The sequence below is a fragment of the Sinohyriopsis cumingii genome, unplaced genomic scaffold (assembly GCF_028554795.1).
Source record: "Sinohyriopsis cumingii isolate HCF-2022 unplaced genomic scaffold, ASM2855479v2 utg000426l, whole genome shotgun sequence".
NCBI lineage: Eukaryota > Metazoa > Mollusca > Bivalvia > Unionida > Unionidae > Sinohyriopsis > Sinohyriopsis cumingii.
Genome location: NW_028315897.1, coordinates 4,895,836 through 4,917,424, shown reverse-complemented (window position 1 = coordinate 4,917,424; position 21,589 = coordinate 4,895,836). Strand labels below are relative to the sequence as shown.

General features: G+C 35.2%; 1 long non-coding RNA gene across 1 annotated transcript in view; it reads left to right on the top strand.

Moving 5' to 3' along the window:
- Positions 1-12,818: 12,818 nt before the first annotated feature.
- The window catches only part of LOC149774111 (uncharacterized), a 38,957-nt gene continuing 30,186 nt past the window's right edge, over positions 12,819-21,589 (top strand). Inside the window, exon 1 of the long non-coding RNA XR_016417018.1 lies at positions 12,819-12,833. This is a non-coding gene — a long non-coding RNA (uncharacterized LOC149774111). The remainder of the gene's footprint in view (positions 12,834-21,589) is intronic.

The following is a 21,589-nucleotide window of genomic DNA, read 5'->3' as shown; positions in this document are numbered from 1 at the left end:
GCTTGGCGTTCAGCATTAAGAGGTTAGTGTTAGGACTAGTCGGTCTGGTGTCAGAATAATATGACTAGGTAGGACATCATGCTATATGGCTGCAGCATGATGCCCCAGTGCTAGACATCACTATAAACTGCCACATTGCAGACATCGTAGCGATATTACTGAAAAATTGTTAAAGCTAAGTTAAAAATCAAAATCACATCACACTTCTATCTGACCAACGCGTGGATTACAGTTTTGTGTATCTGTAGGTTGATCAATGCCCGTTTCAAGGAAATATTCATCGACATGCGGCACAAAATCACTTTCCATATTATCATGCTTTTCCCGTTGATCTAAGGAACCGTCAATAAATCTGCAACATCGTCAACGAGTGGCTGTTCAGGATCCATCACGCACATATAATGGTAAATCTTAAAAATACACCACGCAGATGGCTAATACCCGACGTTAAGTACTTCACGCATGTTCATCGCTGTCTATCAATTGGATTGATTATGTACGTGTCAAACGTTCTGGAACATTGCAATTTCATTCTAAACGCAATATTGATGCTTGAAGACGCTACAGGCACTGGACTTATCTGCATCTAGATCCGGTTAAGATGAACAGTAGGATCCGGAATTGTGTACCATTAACATGTAAGGTTTATTTTCATCAAACCCATCCCAGTTAGTATAAACAAGTCCGTTCTTTTGTATGTCAACAGTTCGTTCATTTGCTTGGTCGGTCAGTACTTTGAAGGTTCTTCCCATTAAATTCAATACTCGTATTGTTGAGGGTAGGGCCACTAAGACATTGGATTTGCCGGATTTTATAACTTTAGGTCTGTATTTGTTTCGACATTTCCATTGATAAACACAAACAACACACCAGAGTCTCAGTTTCATTCGTTCTCGGCCATTTCAGTTAGATTTCTTTGGGAGGCACCTAGTGGTTTCAGACAACTCTGATGATTTCCACGCGAGTATTTTTGAGGTTTACAGATTTCTCTTGAAATATCACAAACGTTGACTGGTCGACGCCATCAACAACTCAATTTTCGACTCTGATTACAAACCTGCCTCAATCCACACTAGCGCCACGTCAGGTCGCTGAGTTCGACCGTCCCTAAATGACAACAAACATTGCATACTATTGTAACAAGGAATTATTACATACGAACTTTTGTTAATCTATTGCTCAAGTTCACCTCTTCTTTTTTAGAGGAAGAACGTCCACTTCCTTGCCAAAGAAAATTATTTTTTATAGGTATGTTTTTTTTTTCTGCTGAAGTTGTCCAAACTTGTATTTTGATCCGTTGTGTAATGTAACAGCCATACAGCCGTTTTAGTCTGAGTTGTCTCTGGTTAAAATAATTCATTCACTAGCTCATTATTTTAACCATCGTTTTTATCGTCTAATCATTCACAGCGCGTACTTGTGTACACCTAATTTTATTTCCAACAATTAAAACCTTGCCAAACAGGTTTGCACGTGCGAGCTATAATTGCTCCGCAGTTTGCCGGTTGCTCTAACTGAAAATGAACTGTTCGCCATTGCTCTCTTATTATGCAGCAAAACTGGCAATTGTTTATAATTCCAAGTTGGCCGTTTGCTGTTACGAAGTAGGGCCTGTGCGCCCTCTGTCTCATAGTATGCATTAAAATGTATATATTTTCATGTTTACTGCTTGCTGTTAGAAAGGGAAGACAGTTCTCCTTTATTTTGTTATCATGTACAGAAAATTATAACTCTTCACATTGTGAGTTACGTTGCTGTTACAAAATAAGATTTGTGTGTTTTTACTATGTCATTGTCTATTGGAATGTCAAATTTTCATATTTTCACAATTTCTGTTTGTTTTAAAGAAGGAAGGACTGTTCGCCTTTATTCCTTTGTTATATACTGAAAATGAGAAATTTAGATATTTCCACTGCAATGTCACCTGGTTTCAACAAAGTCATATAACGATACGATATGTTTTACGTCTCTTTTGAACCCCGGTATAGTATCAGGCGTAATTTCTAAGAGACAACGCAGTGTGGAGAAACCCTTGTTATGTCGGTGAACGCTCGAATCGATTCGATCCAATAACCCAGAAACGAGATATCCGCATATCAGTGATTATGTTCACGTTTGCAACGGTAGCGTTGAATAAACCAGCAGCGGCGATTTTCTGCGTCTTTGTAGAAAATTTAAAACTTCAGGTGGTGGGTTAACCCCGTACAAGTCAAAATGCCACATCTAAAGAGGCATTACTGCGTTCGCGACCGAACTAGTCCAGGTATGTTGAATAAGTCCATTTCGACGCAGGTTGATTCAGCATGAAGTCGTATCGGAAGGGTTCAATTTACTATTCCGTCGCTGGTAAATTTACATAAATCAATGGACGCACTTCTGTGGCCGCCGATGCAATGCCATAACAGACGATTCCTCCCCTCAAACAGGATAATTAAAAATCAATTTCATATTTTTCCCAGAACACTAGCAATCTCATTTCTTCAGAAGCACTCGGGATGCAGTTATGACAGCACCTAACACGGTTACATTTGCATCCTGGTGGTCACAGAAGCCATCAACGTTTGACTAACCTCAAGAAATAAAAATATTCCGCCACTCATTTGCATTTTCGTCTCCTTTGACATCCGCAATTTAATGTTACAGAGGCGGAGGCTTTTTGGTTTCGCGCAATCGGCTGATTCTGTTTAGTTTGCGTTTCAAACACGGGAACATTTCCGAGTAGGTTTGTGTAATTCCTTTTCATTGTGACTGGACACGAATTTCTTACTGCGCTTTTTCCTTTTTTAGGTTGGGTTTAGCTGAGACCAGTTATGACTTCATGATATACCATTACTGTTAATTGTTAATTTACAAGTTTGTGAAAGCATATACGAGTTCAAGAAAACAACGGTTTCTCCATTGGCATGTACATGACGCCCATTCGCTCACTCGTCCTTTCAATAAGACAGGATTGTGGGAGAGAATGACAGCAATGCGTCTGTAATTGGTCACGGGGTGTGTAGTTACGCGGCCTTCGATGTAAATGTTGATTATGTATACAATTGTGAAGGGATAAATGCTAAAAGGGAATGTTAAACATCAGGTGTAACGTAGTGAAGTTTTTGTGTGAAAAATGCAAGCACGATTCGACGTTTCGAATGTTTGACACCAGCTGTTTAATTATTCATCGTGTTGGATGTTTGACATCTTACTGGGTAATTATTTGATGATTTGGATGTTTGACACCTGCTTGGTAATTATTCGACGTTTCGGATGTTTGATATCTGCTGGGTAATTATTCGACGTTTTGAACGTTAGACACCTGCTGATTAATTATTCGTTGTTTTAGATGTTATACACCTGCTGAGTAATTATTCTATGTTTTGGATGTTGACACCTTGCTAGGTAGTTTTTCAACGATTTGGATGTTTGACACCTGCTGGGTAATTATTCAACAGTTTGTAAGTTTGTAAGTTGCTTTTAATTATTTTATGTTTTGGATGTTTGACACCTGCTGAGTAATTATTCGACGTTTTGGATGTTTGACACCTGTTTGGTAATTATTCGACGTTTCGGATATTTGATATCTGCTGCGTAATTATTCGACGTTTTGAACGTTAGACACCTGCTGATTAATTATTCGTTGTTTTGGATGTTATACACCTGATGAGTAATTATTCTACGTTTTGGATATTGACACCTTGCTAGGTAGTTTTTCAACGATTTGGATGTTTGACATCTGCTGGGTAATTATTCAACGGTTTGGAAGTTTGTAACGTTGCTTTTTAATTATTTTATGTTTTGGATGTTTGACACCTGCTGGGTAATTATTCGACGTTTTGGATGTTTGAAACCGTGCTGGGTAATTATTCGACGTGTTGGATGTTTGACACCTTGCTGGATAATTATTTGACGCTTCGGATGCTGGACACCTGCTGGGTAATTATTCAGCTTTGTTGAAGTTAGACACCTGCTGAGTAATTATTCGACGTTTTGGATGATTGACACCTGCTGGGTATTTATTCAACCTTTTTGATGTTTGACACCTGCTGGGTAATTATTCGAAGTCTTGGATATTGTTCAGCTGCTGGGTAATTATTCGTTGTTTTGGATGTTTGACACCTTTCTGGGTAATTATTCGACGTTTTGGATGTTCGACACCTGCGGGATAATTATTTTTCATGATAACTGTTGTATATTGCTGTCTATAGAGTCTATGGTGAGAAAGGACAACAATGGTCTGCTTCCGGAGTTCATAAACGATACACATTGTATACATCAAATGGTTCATTCCCATTGTTGCTAAAATTGGTTTTAAGAGAAAGTGACAGATCTACATAATGCAACTGAAGTTGATTTGAATTGTTTCTATACTTATTTTGTTTCGATCAGACTTCATTGGCATTTAATTATGCTGATAACGTTCTTCATTGTAGAATATGATTGTTTCAAACATATATAGTTTCTAAATTATAATAAACATTTTCAGAATTTGAAGACGTTAGTGGAAACAATAGTTAGGAAGATTACACTACACATTTTTTTATATGGGTCTCAATAAAAAAATAACTGGAGACATAAACCGAATTGTTTATCGCATTTGCTGTTTTTGTATTAGTGTATCATTAAATAAATAAAGTATTATACAACTATTTTTGTTACAGAGTTAAAATAGTAATCGGATATGGTCATCACCTTAACATAAGTATGCAAGGAGATAGAGAGAAATATATATTATTTTGAGACGATACCCCAATCTAACGAAATGGACCTACATCACGTCAAAATGTATACAATGTAATTTTATTCTAAAGTTTGACAAGCCTATAAACACTGGATGTTAATGCACGAGTGAATTGCGAATTTGTCGACGTTATTTTTCTAACAGTACAAATAATTGATCCAAAAAGGGAAATTAAAACCTAACTCATTTCCATTTCCAGCTCGACATTCTCTCTATCTCTCTCTCTCTATCTCTCTCGGTCGCTCGCTCGCTCGCTCGCTGTCTCTCTATTTCATCTATCTCTCTCTCTCTTTACGTTTCACCCACACACTTATACGCGCGCGCACGTGCATAATTACAGTTTTCCAATTTGACAGACAGGTTGTATATAAGCGCGTAAAGGACATTAAAGCGTCTGATTTTAAGGCTTTATTATAACAATGGTTGGGTGCTGCAACTCTGGTAGCGCCTGGGGGGGGGGGGGGGAAGAAATCATATAATCGTCACTGCACACAAGCACATAAACACGCACGTGCACCCTATCTTCAATAACCAGAAATAATATGTATACTTAATTCAATATGACGAATACATGGATACATGTTTGAATATTTAGGTCATTTTAGTGTTATTGCTGTTCTTGATGTCGCCATCTTTTTGTCACTTCTTTGTAAGCATCTTGTATTAACCCTACTATATTATAATTCTTTATGATCTACCTCCAATGCAAGAGCGTAGCCTACGTGAATGTTTTTCTTAGGTTCAGTAAGACTCTGTTAACTTTGATTAATTTCAAGTCATATGCTTCTGTCAAATGCTCATGCTTACAAACTGTTAATATATCATACATCCATTGCTCGTTGTGAAAGATCTCATTCTTATTGTTTTGAAACAGTTTTTGCAATAAAGATGTTACAAAAATAGAAAGAACTTTTATGACTATTTCTGTCACTTAAAAAAACAACAGAATGCCGATAGGAGCAAACGCGGCAAGGAAATTAAGCCGGCATGGCATGATCTTCCCATTTTTGTACCAATTTGCGACCACATTGTTAAGAACAGGATAGTTCTCGATCATTATGAGACCAATGTAATTGCCAAATTAAAAAATACTTACTAAATCACATTGAATATTGTACGTTCCCCATAAAGGATTCAGATCCACCTTTTCCACTATTTTGATTCCTGGCTCTAGGCAAATTGCTTTACATTTTGTTTTATTGCACCGTCAAATTTTTGCCACTCTTATATGTTGCTTCGCTCTTATACCCACGTAGTCCAAGTTTAGGGTAGTATTTTTTAAATGGCTTTTATAACGTTTCTTTTACTTAATCTCACCAGTTGTTGGGTGAAAGGCAACAAATGCAACGATATGCTTTTTCCTTCGTCTTTCGGCGAGGAAGATCGTTAAATATTTCACACCATTTTATGTTTTATATGCGTTTGGATGATTGAAGAGAGGATGTTCCATTGTCTCTTTGACACCTTGCAATTATTCAATGTCTCAGGCTCTCTTGACAACCGGACACGGTTTCTCTTCTGTTACATCAAAATTGTGGAACTGTCCTTGAAACCAGTTGTTATGTCTTCCTGTGCTCTCTGTGGAAACCGCAAGATGTCTTGGAAATGTTTGCTTAGATCGTTTTGCGCTCAGAAAATTTTCAGTTGTTCATGGATGCTAGCTCAGGGTAGGTCAATGGCGTGTACTGTGTAATTCATGTATTGTTTCATATATTGCATGCACTGTCTACATTTTTGCCTCAGTTCAACTGCTTGATGAGACACGTTCACACGAGAAATGTGCGTGAGAGACGCGTTGGCGTTAGGCACTTTGGTGTACAAACCTGATATATTTTTTCTCCATGGAACTGTAGGCTCCAGTCACTCCTGTCGAGAGGAACCTATATAGGTCGCAGGTGATCCGGACAAAATAATTCGAAACCCCTCCCATCAGGGGTCAACAGCGCCCCATATCCAATAAATATTTTGAAGCACATACACGTGAACCTCAAGAAATGTCAACATGTTGCCAGTTGATGTGAACCATTTGTTCAAGTGTGATTATCATTTTACACATACATGCTATTTGTATTTTAAATGCCACCTCATGAAAGCAGTTTCGCTGGATTGTCTTGCATCACATCTTTGATAATGTTGAAGAACGGATGGTCGTTCGATTAATCTTTGGTGTCAATTTTTTGCGTGCAAGTAATGCATAACCCATATTCTGGTAGACGTCATTGGCGTGAATGTGAATCATCAACCAATCCTTTTCCTTGTCCAATACATGGAACGTCTCACCACAGCTCTATTGTATCTTAACACAGAGGGAAAATTACACGACTAGCCACTGCAATCTTTTCATAGAATCTTTCTCAGACTCGTAATGGGCGGTGTTACTGTATTGACCATGATGTATGGACCTATCCTCGCGCACTGACAACAACCACAGCACCCTAAGAACTCACTGCGAATGCAGTGCGAGCCGTATAATTCACTTGCATGTTTCGTACATAAACGATATATTTGAGTTTCCGGCACATATTAGAAACAGGCTTGGGGCATTTGATAAAATTACATAAAGAATAATTGACGCAGGGACAACCATTCGTGTTGCACTGACATAGGTTATGTGCCAACATGTAATCTTTGTCAGATATTCGAAGTTGACTGGAAGAAGTAGGTTACGTAACTGTAGCTGTCCTACTCCTGAATGTTTACGGAAAGCAAGTTTCCATGCAAACTCATACTTATCGCCTATCCCTACATGCCATGTATGTCCAGGTACATGCTGTAACTGTTTAGGTCTGCGCGGTTATATCAGGCCACGAGAAGGCTTCTCGCGAAAGAATGAATATAGCTAGCCATTAAAATCCCACAATATATTTTACGCTCGACAGACATATTCCACTTAATGTCCGTGTATATCTCCAGTTCGACCTTGATATATGACAATAACGCATTCTATACCATTCCAGGCAACGAGAAGTAATGCGTGGGTTCGAAATTGTACAAACACAACGACAGTAGCATGACACTATCACGAAACGTCGCAAGGACCTTCACGAACAGCAACACATTTGTGCGCATATGCAAGTCGTGGTAGTTAGCCAGAATCGGACGACCAAACATGGACCAAATAGTGTTCGCTTGCTCAAAGCTTTCGGCGGAAATGACTTCACATGAAAGCGATGAAAGGAATATGTCAATCTGTGCCTATCTATTTTGTTTCACAAACCTTGTTTCCATTCGTTCATGTATTTATATAAATAATTGTTTGCAAGTGAGCAAGCTGAAAATTGTATATGCAGCACAGAGGCATGGATTAGAGATAGCAAAACGAGTGTCAACATGGGAAATTACGATTGACTCCATCTTTCAAACGATTTTGTCAAGACACTCCAATGAGATCATCTTGTAGCTTTCTTTGATGTTGGGAATGACAATTATTGTTTCGTTCCATGACATTGTAACTCTTTACATTATCAATGTGTCATCGTAAAAGCCAACTTTATGACGAACGACCGGAAGTTTCGACAGTGGTCAATTAGCAGATGTAGATTGCATGTTACGTGTACGAGACATCTCCATATACACAAGTCACCTGGCGTTTATACCACAGTTTGAATATTTCGTGTGAAGGGCATTACGTTTCACGGTCGGTTTCCAAGCGACCGCCACAGATCCATGACTAGCCGGGAACTAGGCAAACCGTTGTTGGATCAGTTTCATGGTAACCTCGAGCAATTTAAGGAACAAGACAACGGAGCCCCGGCACGATACAACATTGCCTACTCTCTCGATCCGCCATCTATCCATGTTGTAGCTAAACCTCAATGCGACTTGATTCACTACTTGCATGGCATTAGATTGAATGATAGCTATAACTCACACAAACGTTAATCCATTCATGGTTTGCGCAAACACATGTATGTATCTAGATTTACATTATATAATAGAAAGAAATTGAAACTAACAATTTTAGTAAAATCAACATGTATTTTATTTACTTACAATACAGAGAAATTCAACATATGCTTACAAATATCCATGTATGAATGTATGTATATATGTATATATGCATGTATGTATGTATGTATGTATGTGTATGAATGTATGTATGTATGTTTGTATGTATGAATGTTAGGTATGTATGTCTGTAAATATGTATGTATGTATGTATGTATGCATGTATGTATGTATGTATGACTGGCTTTATTTACTCTTCAACATAGATTACATCAGATTAATCAGGATAATAGAAAATCATGAAATACAACAGAAAAGTGAAAACATACAACGGTATAGTGTCAGCTACCGGATTGACAAAACGAAATATCTCAATACGTGCAATCATGAAAAACTTTAGTTAGAGTTAAGTAGCATGGCACTGATCTTTTAATATTTGTTTGATGATGATAATTCTTCAAAAATGTTAGTTTGTAAAGAAAATGAAATGGAAAACTTATACAAGGGTTAATATATTTGTAATTATATATATATATATATATATATATATATATATATATATATATATATATATATATATATATATATATATATATACTTCCTCGACTCCATCGCGCTGTGTTTTACGTAGAGGTCTAAACGCAAAGACAAATACATTCAGGACGTGTCCTTGTGTTATGTCTGTATGATTAGGATTTGGTCAAAGGAAGTTATAAGAAAACAGAGTAACAGTACTATTTAATATCTGAACTTCATATCCTTTATCAGAGACTTAGCTACATCCTAAAAAACATGCCCCATTAACAAATGGTTATCACATGTGTATGCTATGCAAAATTATTATTGATTACGCATATAAAGGTTTGGGAGGAAATTTGGTTTGTCAGAGAGACGGACGAAAGATTGTAAAGAGTGTTTAATTATCCCCATATATCGCAAAGATAAAATTACTGTTTGTATTACTTTCTAACAGGGTACTGACAATTTCCCAGTTAATTGTTAAGTTATTGTGCAGGTTTTAGTGTAGTTTTGAAATACCTTTTATTGTGTCAAGTTATTTGATAAGAAAATAAGACTAGATTGTTTCTTTGGTCTACTACTATAATGCTAAGCAATAACACAGAATAGCACAGTCAACATACAGTCCAATTTGGTTTCGGAAGACGATTACCCATTGTATGCATTACGTGTTTACTGTGAATATTCTCCAGCTGAAGCTCACAAACACGAAACCAGCAAGAAGCACAAGCAATACACATCTACAAACGCTCCCACTCACTCTTGTCCAACTAGGGATTGATATTAATTTTCTCAATTAATTTGGCTTTAATTTATATTTGGACAACACGTTTACGAACAAAGTTAAGACAATACTTTTTGACTACATTTCCTCTACTGATGTACATTAATACACAAACGAATACGGAAATATGTCAAGAACAAGAGATGGATTTTCATGTGTATACAAAATAAGATTTAAATTCAAAAACTGTATTTAGTCCAGAAACTTACGGAACATAAGTTGAAAGCATCCTGCATCTGATTTGAGATATATCAGCTGTTCTCTCATTTTATAGAGTGTTGAATCAGCATCTGCTTACTTTATCCACTGTAGCGGAAAACCTTCATCTTTCTAGCCACGCCAGTTATAAACCTTCTCTTTCATCAATATAGTTAGTAATCTTCATTCCTATATGTTCTAGGTTTTTTATTTCCATGTTAGTGGACTACGTCATCCACGTTAGACAATACAGTATAGATTCACATGATTTGTAGACCTACCGCATTTCGCCTACAGGTTTCCGATATATAATATTGTACATACTGGAACATTCAGTACATTACGTCATTATACATTTCATCTGACATCCTTAAGAATTATCTCTTATATTCTGAAACTCCATGATACGTAAATAAATACAAAGTTAAATACTATAACACTTGCATGTTTTTTCATGGCTTGAAGTCTGATATCATCAGATTAACATCAGATACACGCACTCTTAAGTACTTTAAACAACACTGTTCCACTCCATTTACAATATCGCATTCAGAGGTGATGAATATATATACTGAGTCTTGTGCCACATCAACAAATAATCTATACTTCATCGACACCAGCACGCTGTATTTCACTTAGAGGTCAAAACGCCAACACCAATACATTCAGGACGTGTTTTTGTGCTATGTCTGTACGATTGGGATTTGGTCAAAGGATGAAATAAGCTTAACGGATAACAGTAATATTTTATATGTGAACGTTGTATCCATTATCAGAGACTCAGTTACATTCTCAGCAACCATGTCACATTAACAAACGTTTATCACATGTGTATTATATGTAAACTAATTTTAATTGCATATATAAAGGTTTGGGAGGAAATGCGGTTTTCCAGTGAGCTGGACTAACAATCAGAAAGAGTGTTTAATTATTCATATACATTGCAAAGATGAAAGTGGTACTTTTTTTACTGTTTTACATAGGGTCACTGCTAAATTTTCAGTAAATAGTTAAATTCACGAGTATGGCGGAGTGTAGATCTGAAATACATCAAGGGTTTTAATAAGACAATACAGATTCAGTATCATTTGTCTGCTGCTATAAAGGTAATCAATAACACAATCAACATACAAGTTCAACAGTTCTGGAGGACCTTTACTCATTGTTTACATTACTTACTTATGGTGAATATTCGATAGCTGAAACTGACAAACACGAGACCAGCAAGATCAACAAGTACAGTAATTAAAAATTTAACAACGCTCCCTCTCAATCTTTTCCAACTAAGGATTTAAATTACCTTTCACCATTACATTATCTAAAATTTATATTTAGACCACAAACTAAGTTAAGAAAAAATGTTTGAATACATTTCAGCTACATATGTTCCTTAATAAGCAAATACAAATATGGAAATATGCCAAGAATAAGAAATGGCTTTTGTACATATACGCAAAATAAGATTTACAAAACAACACAGCTAAATTATACCCTTGTCCTCTCATTCCATATAGTGTTGAATCAACAGCTCCTTATAGTATCCAATATAGCGGAAAACCTCCATCTACCTAGTCACGCCAGTTATAAACTTTCCCTTCCATCACAAGAGTTGGTAATCTTCATTCCTATACGCCATAGATTTTTTCCATGGTAGTTGACTACGTCATCCACGTTCGCCAATATAATATAGATTTACATGATTTGTAGACCTACCGACTTTCATATATATGTGTCCGCTATATAAACTTAAACTTTCTTGTACATTCAGTTAGTTCGTTAGGCCATTATCTATTTCATATATCATCTTTAAGAATTGTCTCGTATACTCAGAAACTCCATGATACATACATACGTGCAAGGTTGAATACATTCCTAGTCGTATAGCTATATATCGTAAAACGTTGTCAAGCAATCTTATTTGTCGAGATTCATTAATGTATGACTATACATGTATATAGTCTACAAATCTAAAGCATGATGCAGCAGAGGTCTATGTGGGGCCATGGTGGGATATCATACAACCATAGTTATTTACGTTCATAAATTGATTTATATATATTCTTGTGCATTGATAAATTGATTATATATATATATATATATATATATATATATATATATATATATATATATATATATATATATATATATATATATATTCTTGTGCATTCTTTCTTTACGAGAGAGATTATGGTGGTATTAACAGCATGTGATGATAGCATAGTATTGCTAATATATTGGTAACACGGAGACTATATAACTATTCTTTAGTTAATACATACTATTTTGCATGGTTAAAATTCGTACTTTTAAATACAAAAATTTTAGAGAAATGGTCAATATCAAAACGTTTGGCAACGTTGCATGTTTTTGCTATGGTGCTAATATTTCATGGCTTTACAGTGGGCACTCTCCAGGGTGGATGAATAAATACATAGCACAGGGTGAATTATGTGATATGCCGTTGAAAAAGACGGAAAACTTAAACTATAATAACGGAAAATAACTAGATTGAAAAAACAGCACGTATTACAATTTATATTGTCAAATATGCGTAGGCGGATATATCTTTTGAAACGAAATAAAACATAAAACAATGTTATGTCACCGTTTCTAATGTCAAGCTTCATATATTCTTTGTAGGACGAAGACATCAAGAAATGGGTAAGTAATACTAGACTTGAAAGTAACAGTCTGATCTGAGTAATTAATTATACATTATATATTATATAATTCTTTTAGTATTTTGTCTTTGACATGAACGTGTATTGCACAAAATATTATTGGAATTTATATTTTATTTTACCACTATTCTTACTCTTATCTGTTCAGGCCTCGACTACTTTATTTATTATTTAGGATCATAGGTCATTAACGTTGTTTCAAGTCTATTTAGGTAATCTCAGCGGGTTTTTGAGCATCACGATGCGGCAATCTTAACTTTGACTCAGATTATACATGCAGATTATCATAAAACATGTATAAATTTGCTACATATAAAGGAATACTTAGTCGACTATTGCAGATAGGAAACGATAGCAGAAAATGCATTCAACATTTTGGGTCATTTACCACTGGCAAAAGTAACGTTCAAGTTGTTGCCTGTTCTCCATGCTAAATGAGAAATAAATTAAAATGCTTATTTCCCCCTAAATGTTAATAGTCCGGTCTCCAAATTCAGAAACAGTCGGTTTACTTTTAATTTAGCTTCCCCATAGGCATATTAGCTATATATCCTGAATATTATTCACAGCTTGTTGATTTGCTTTTGAAGGTAACACGACGTTAACGTCCCTGTCTTTGGGAACTTTAACCCTAAGTAATGCAAAAAGATGCCACAGGCAATATGAGATTGAACAAGGTAGTAAATCTGTGTATAATACAGCTTATACAACGGCTGGTTTGACATTATTACTCAGGTTCAATTTGAAAATGTAAGATTTATTAAAAGAAAATAGAACCAAACAGTTTTAAAAAGAGATAAAAATGAAACGAAAGTCATTGCGTCGTATTGAATTCATAATTTTCATTCTTCCATATCTTTTTTTGAACAGCATATTTTACCAAATTAATAATAAAACAAAAGTTAGATACAATTAGGTCAATAACTGTAATGATGATAGCAGTGGGTATTTAGTTGTGTTTAAATGTTAATATTTTTTTACTTGCTGTAACTGAGTGCAATTTTGTGAATTCCTTCTCAACTTTGTTTAAAGTATGTTTTGCTAAAATGTCTCGCAAACAAACTCAAATCGTTTTATGCAGCCCGATCTAGTTTATGTTTCCATTATTTTCATGACGGTTTTCTGTTTGTGCTTATTCTGTATAATCTTAGTTTCATTGTAGTCCGTTTTGAACATGAATGGGTGAAGTTTGCAATCGATAACATCTGAAGTATCTTCATAGTTTTCGGATATCGTACGCTCCTCATTAATGCCACGGAAAGGTTATATCTTCCACTGCTGTGGTTTATCTTTATTCCTCATAGACGTCTGGAAATTCGTCGTTGTTTATCTAGATTGTTCATGTTGGTGTTAAATATTCTTTATCCATCACTGACATGTTTTCTCTAGAACGGTCATATAAGTTTTGATAACTTCTTTATCCATTACAGTTATGGTTCCTCTAGAATGTTCATGTATGTGTTGAAAAGGCTTTGTCCATTAATGTCATGGCTCTTCAAGAATGTGCATGTATGTGTCGGAAAGGCTTTATCCATTGCTGTCATGGTTCCTCTAGAATGTTCATGTATGTGTTAAAAAAGCCTTTATCCATTACTTCCATGGTTCCTCTAGAATGTTCATATGTGTGTGTTGAAAAGGATGTATCCATTGCTGTCATGGTTCCTCTAGAATGTTTATGTGTGTGTTGAAAAGGCTATTTCGATTATTGTCATTGTTCCTCTAGAATGTCCATTTATGTTTAGACAGGTTTTATCCATTGCTGTCATGGTTCCTCATGAATGCTAATGTATGTGTTGAAAAGGCTTTATCTATTACTGTCATAGTTCCTCTAGAATGTTCATGTATGTGTTGAAAAGGCTATGTTCATTAATGTCATGGTTCATCTAGAATGTCCATGTATGTGTTCAAATAGGGCTCTATCCATTAATATCATGGTTCCTCTAGAATGTTCATGTAGTATCGAAAAGGCTTTATCCATTACTGTCATGGTTCTACTAGAATGTTCATGTATGTGTTGAAAAGGCTATGTTCATTAATGTCATGGTTCATCTAGAATGTCCGTGTATGTGTTCAAATAGGGCTCTATCCATTAATATCATGGTTCCTCTAGAATGTTCATGTAGTATCGAAAAGGCTTTATCCATTACTGTCATGGTTCCTCTACAATATTCATGTATGTATTGAAAAGGCTTTCTATATTACTGTCAAGTTTTCTCTAGAATGTTCATGTATGTGTTTAATGGATTTAGCAATTACTGTAATATTTTCTGTAGATGTTTTATGTACTTGTAAGAATGTGTTTTGGTTGTGTGTGTGTGTGTGTGTTTAGGATTTTCGAAATAGCTTTAACGCTTTTTCAATAATAACGCTACGAAGTTTGCAATGTGGCAATGTATGGTAATGTATAGCACTGGGGCACCATGCGGCATATATGTTCCCACCCGATCACATTAATCTGACACCAGGTCGACAAACTTTGACACTCAAAGCGTAAAGCTGAGCGCGAAGCGTGGTACATACCAGTACCATTTGCATAAGTCTTTACTCGGCCGGGATCCGAACCCGCATCATCCCTTGTCCAGGACGGACACTCTAACCACCTAGTCACCAGAGCGGTCTGGGTACAAAATGCTGTATCCATTACTGTCATGTTTTGTCTTGATTCTTTCTCAGATAATATATCGGTATTAAAAGCTTGTAGGTAACTTTTGTACAAATGGCGGTCTGATGTTAACGTTGGGATTTTTCATAAATTCATGTTGTTATTGTACTGATACAGATGTGTATTTCTAGATAGTGGTAAGGACACTGCTCACTGTTGTTCAATTATATGGTATTCACTCCAAATATATCTATATTTATTTATCCATTATTTCTCTTTTATAATTACTTAAAATCATGCATGTTTCGTTTGTATTTAGAGGGTAAGATTTTACTTTACCGTGCTTGATTGAGGTTCGATGTGTTATGATAATTAGCAATATCAAATGAAATGATATTGCTAGGACCATCATGCAGAAATACATTAAACATTATACATTATCATGTTTGCCAAGTTAATTATAAATACAGTATTCTATATCAATATCGATATACAGGCTGTGTGAGTACAAAGCCAACTGGCAGGTTTAGATGCTAGCAATACTGGTAACATAGAAACATACAACGAGTCTTATACAAAACAACTATGGTTGATATACACGTTCGGAAACAAGGTTAATGCGGCATTTATGGCTGTTCATTTAATTTTGTCCACCATTGTATAACCCTCTCGTAGATTAGTATGTGGGTATAGTATAGCAGCACAATTGTCCAGCAAAACGAGCATTTGCTAGTCATTTCAAGTAATGTCAAGGTAAATATAAATGTAGTAGAAGACAAGAAAACGTTAACATTAGTAATTATTCAACAAAATAAAAAAATACTTCTTACCAATTTCTAGGTAAACTATTACTTAAACATTATCATTATTTAGAAAAATAATATAATAAGGTATCAATCTAACTGACTAAAAAAAGTTTTATATAGCCTTAATGTTCCTAATTAATTTTAATTAAATACGAAATAAGTTGTTGTGAGCAAATATATAACATGTGACTAGACAAGCATAACAATTACTTAATTATTACCAGCTTAAGCAATTAAATTGTTTCACTTATTGACCTATAATTACAGGTGTTGATTCCGTTTAGCTCGTTCTCTCAGATAATTGCAATAACGATCATGTACATAAATAAATAGATGAACAATAGGAGATACAATTTCGAAAGAGAAAACACACTGGAGCATTTACTCACCAGGCGGAGCGTCAGACTCGTAATTTAACGTTTGCTATTTCTTTTCCCGACCATGCCAGCTTGGGTTGTTTACATCAGTAACCTCTCATCTGTAAGGGGCGTTCCTCAAATTAAATTGTCATGTAATAGCTCGTAATGTTTATTAAGAGCCTTTAATCGTAAACAAAGCTGTCAGATCTATGCATTTACATATTTCATTCGTTTCTCATTCACGGATGCGTTTATGTGCCACATTTTTTAGGTATATAAGTCATTATACTTCTGACATTTATGATGCAATATATGTATTGCATTGCAAATTTGACTCATGATCTATGCATTACTGCGCTACGGACCATTTACCTAAATTACTGAAATAATGAATGCTAAATACTACGAATACTGTTGACTTGCCTGACGAATAGAGATGCAGTCAATTAGACAGAGAGACAGATATATATATATATATATATATATATATATATATATATATATATATATATATATATATATATATATATAGATACATAGATAGATAGATAGATAGATGAATGGATAGATAGATACGTAAGTAGATATATAGATAGATAGATAAATATATTGATAGATAGATAGATAGATAGATAGGTCGATAGGTAGGATCAGTATCTATAAATATAGTTAGGTAAATATATAGATAGATCCCCGTATCTTACTTTGTATGCCAATGTCATGCATCTGAAAGAGAAAACATAGCTTCTGTATAAAATGATTAGCTTTATACCAGTTTTGGGGCAGACTGTGTCATTCCCGTACATACGAGGTGAGAAGAAGCTAACCATGTTTACGCTCAAAAGGACAAACGTTAAAGTAACTGTAACTGAAAGAAAAAAGTTAACCTGTTGAAAGGATGATACAGTACTCATCATAACTTAATCAACATAACTAAGTCTCCAGAAAGGTTCGGACGACAATGTGATATTCACGGTACTCTGTGGAAGTTTAGCGATAGTTTTGAAAGTCGAGCACTTCACAGACAAGAACTCTATGAGGGACAATGACACCGTATATGACTAAACATGATTCAACTGATAGGCGTAACGGTATCTAGGAAGTGCAATCCTGTACATAAACCATAAATACAGCAGAAAAACATTTCCGGATGCTTTAACGATTATAAAACTTTGCTTTATATGCCTCGACTAAGGAGAGAGTGCCTGACAGGATATAGACTCGCAATCTCATCGAATATGCTATCTTGCAACAAGAGTAGTATGTCTTTCCTTTTGTACAGAATGCAGGATTCAACACATACTTATATCAAACAAATTTGGAAGCCAGGTTTGAGTAGTCCAAGCTCGATCTACTAAGCATTTATTCCATCGGATCTGTAAAGTATCCAGAGGTAAAGCTGACACAAAATTGGTTATGTTTGAAAAGGTATATTAACGATCAAGACGCTCAGTATCCACGACCTTGATTACAAGCAACATGCCATATATGTTTCTCATACAGTAGGTAAACCAGGCTTGACCGATAAGCTGTCCGCCATGTAAGAAAGCCAGAAATAACAATTTATGATTCGAAATGGATGATCTAAATGTCTATATGAACTATATGCCTTGTCGTGTATTTCACTGCTACTGATTTACTCACCGTTAGTCGAATATCGCTTGTCCAGTGTGAAACTAAATGCAAACAAAGTTATAAATCACGCATTATGTTCTAAACTACTACGTGTTTTTATGTAATTCCCACCACCACACCGTTCCATGTTTTAAGGATGTTTATGTTTGACTAGTTTTATTACCTATCTCATTATACTTGTCCACCCATCCTATCCAGAGCTTTCAAAGGAAGTTAAATACAGTCATGTCAACCAGTGGGTTGTAACATAGATTGTCATGTGTACATGGCTACACACCACAAGGTATATCAGAGTAGCAGTAACCTTCACATTGTGAACATATTAATATATATCTGCGTTAAACCGTAATCTTGGAAACCAACATTACCGTGTTTTATTTGTTTTGATTGGGGCGCTATAACAGGTAATTGGATACATGGGGTGCTGTAGGAAAGTCAACTACTATATTGTCTTTGATGATGGGATACATAGATTGTGTAATATGCATCTTTTCAATCTCTGAAACCAATCAAATTGTCCTATTCATTTAGGTTCATTGTATATATTCAGGTGTCCATTTTAAAATGATGCTTTTCTCTTAGCTTTTGAAATGAAAAAGTATGTCCATGCCGTCTGTTTTAGACCTGGTGAAAATCGACCAATTAAATCACCATGAACTGATAAAGCAAACTGTATTGCTTGTGGCTTAATCAGTATATGTAATTCAATGTCAATAATAAGAATTTGCCTACCACAGACATCAATAGGTCATAGGACATATATTTGATAATTTTGCAAAAATGTCATATAGAGATTTTGCCCTCTCTTAATTATAAAGTTTTGAATATGCGTCATCAATTATGGACAGTGGGGCCTAGCCTTCCAGGCATGAACTAACATTTATGTTGTAGCGTCTATCCTGCATAAAAAGGCCTAATGTGGTAGCTCATCGAATAATAAATGTTTCAAAAGCAATTTAGGCGTACATACCCTTTATGTGCAAGCAAATGTAGTCAACCGCATTCCAACTGCATTCAGCACAGGAAGTAAACTCACCTCACGTTCCTACTCGTGAATTACCTCTTGTTACAATATAAGTTTTATGATTTTGGTTTAAACATTTAACATTTTCATTTCATATTATTCATTTCATATTATAAAACAATTATTGCATTGTAACCATGTTTTCAGTAAATCTATCTTTAATATATATTATATACAAAACTAGTATTATTTTGGGATGTAGTTCCTTTTAAAATTGTTGCAATGTAACATTCATATTACCCCTCCTTTTTGAAGAATATTTTATTTGTATTTGCTTTCTCACTGTCATAAAACCCAAGACCTCTGCTTATTAAAATTAATTTTGAATTTACTGCATTAACAACACTCAAGTTATTTTTTTCATTCCCTTTCTTCTTGCAATATAACACATTGTCTTATATGGATCACTGACAACTCATTCATGGACTGAATCCCTTAAAGTGTATGCTTCTTTAACTTGCTGTATAAACTTCTTGCAGTTCTTTTTCATTAGCTCGTATTTGTTAATTGACTCTGGATCAGTGCTGTCCAGCTTTTTTGACACCATGGGCCAATGCAAATGTTTTCTGGAAGCAGACAGCCACAGACGAAAACTTAACACCAACGACATAAAAAATTATTCACAAATGTTTGTTAAACTGTTGATGTTTATTAAAATGTGTTAAGTAATAATGTCGATATGCTTTGCAATAGTTTAGCACACAAACGTATAGCAACAAAAGTTGAAACACTTATTTAGTGAGACATTTGGCTTTGAATTGTACTTGTAATTACATTTATTTGCGGTTGATATTCAGTAACTGGTGTCCTCATTAGATTTTCTAAATGTTAGACAGTCAAAGAGGCTTTTTATGACTTGATATTGGTTATTGCAGAAAATCCAGCTTCACAGACGGAGGTACTTCCAAATATTGTCAATATTTTTTGTTATACAACATTTCGATATGTATGGAAATTCATCAGATGAAACATATGTCATCCATAACTCAGCTGACGGTGCATCCTTTTGTATGTCACGAAAAGCCATATTATGTTGCATTTCAATTATTTCAAGCTGTACTACACCTTCATCTCCTTCCAATGACTGCTTCTTTATGGCTACCATATAAATATCACATGTGAATGGATTTTCAGCAAAATGTAGCAGAGGAGTCAGACTGCGAAAATCTTTGAAACGAGCAAATAAATCCAATTTTAACTTTTCTAATGATATGCAGAACTGCTCAATTTTGACTAGATCTGGAAATTCTCTTGCTCTCTTGGAAAGTGTACGAAACTGTATAAAATGTTATTGATTCAATTGACTGATAAATAAGTCCAGCTTTGTTTCAAAAACAATAATGTTCATCAGAATTGGCGGTATTTAATGCTGCCCTTGCAATTTCAAATTTAATTTATTCAGGTGATTTGTGATGTCAGTAAGAAATTCTAGGATAGCAATGACTCACACTGGCGTTTCCAGATAATTTAACAATTCTTCCTTGAATTTCACGATGAAGAAGATTTTGATTTCTTCAATTAGATCTCATAATACCGATGATACCTTCCATTTGCTCAGGGAACAAAAATCAGTATGAATAGCAAAATCACAATAATTGATTTCGTACTCCTCTAACAATGTTTTAAGCTGCCGGTGATTTAATGGATTTGTTCGTTTAAAGTTTACAATTGTAACATCATCTGCCATCAGCTATCTGATCAGGCCTACTATCCGTCCCACCATTGCTCCAGTACCATCCGTAGTAACCTATTCCAGCTTTATCATATGAATGCCATTTCTTAATAAACACTCCTCGTCTCTTGTTGTATTGTTGTATTTTGCAATGGAACCAGTGCCAGCAATTCTTCTTTAAATTTAGTTTCAATGGTATATCTAACCCAAATTATTAGTTGTTCGGTGTAACTGACATCACATGACACATTCAATGCTAGACTGAAATCGGTTGCATTCCTCAAATCAAAAAGCAACTGCTTAAATATATCTCGCGATTTACTTTCATCACTTCTTGCTACCGCCTGGTGAGACAACTGAAGATTTGATATGTGTTTCTTGATCTCATCTTTGTTCTTAAACTCAGCAAATAAAGAATCCGCACTTTCTTGGAAACATAGTTTAACAGTTTCACCATCTGAAAATGGTCTCTGCTTTTAAGCTAAAACCCAGCTTATCTCGATAGATGCCTCAATAGCACAGTCACTTGAGCTCACCCGTCGACGACAGACACTATGCTGGCCATTAAGATTCTTTTTTAGGGAAGCAGCATTGTCTTCTCTTACCTTCGTATCAATTGGATAATATTTGTCGCAATC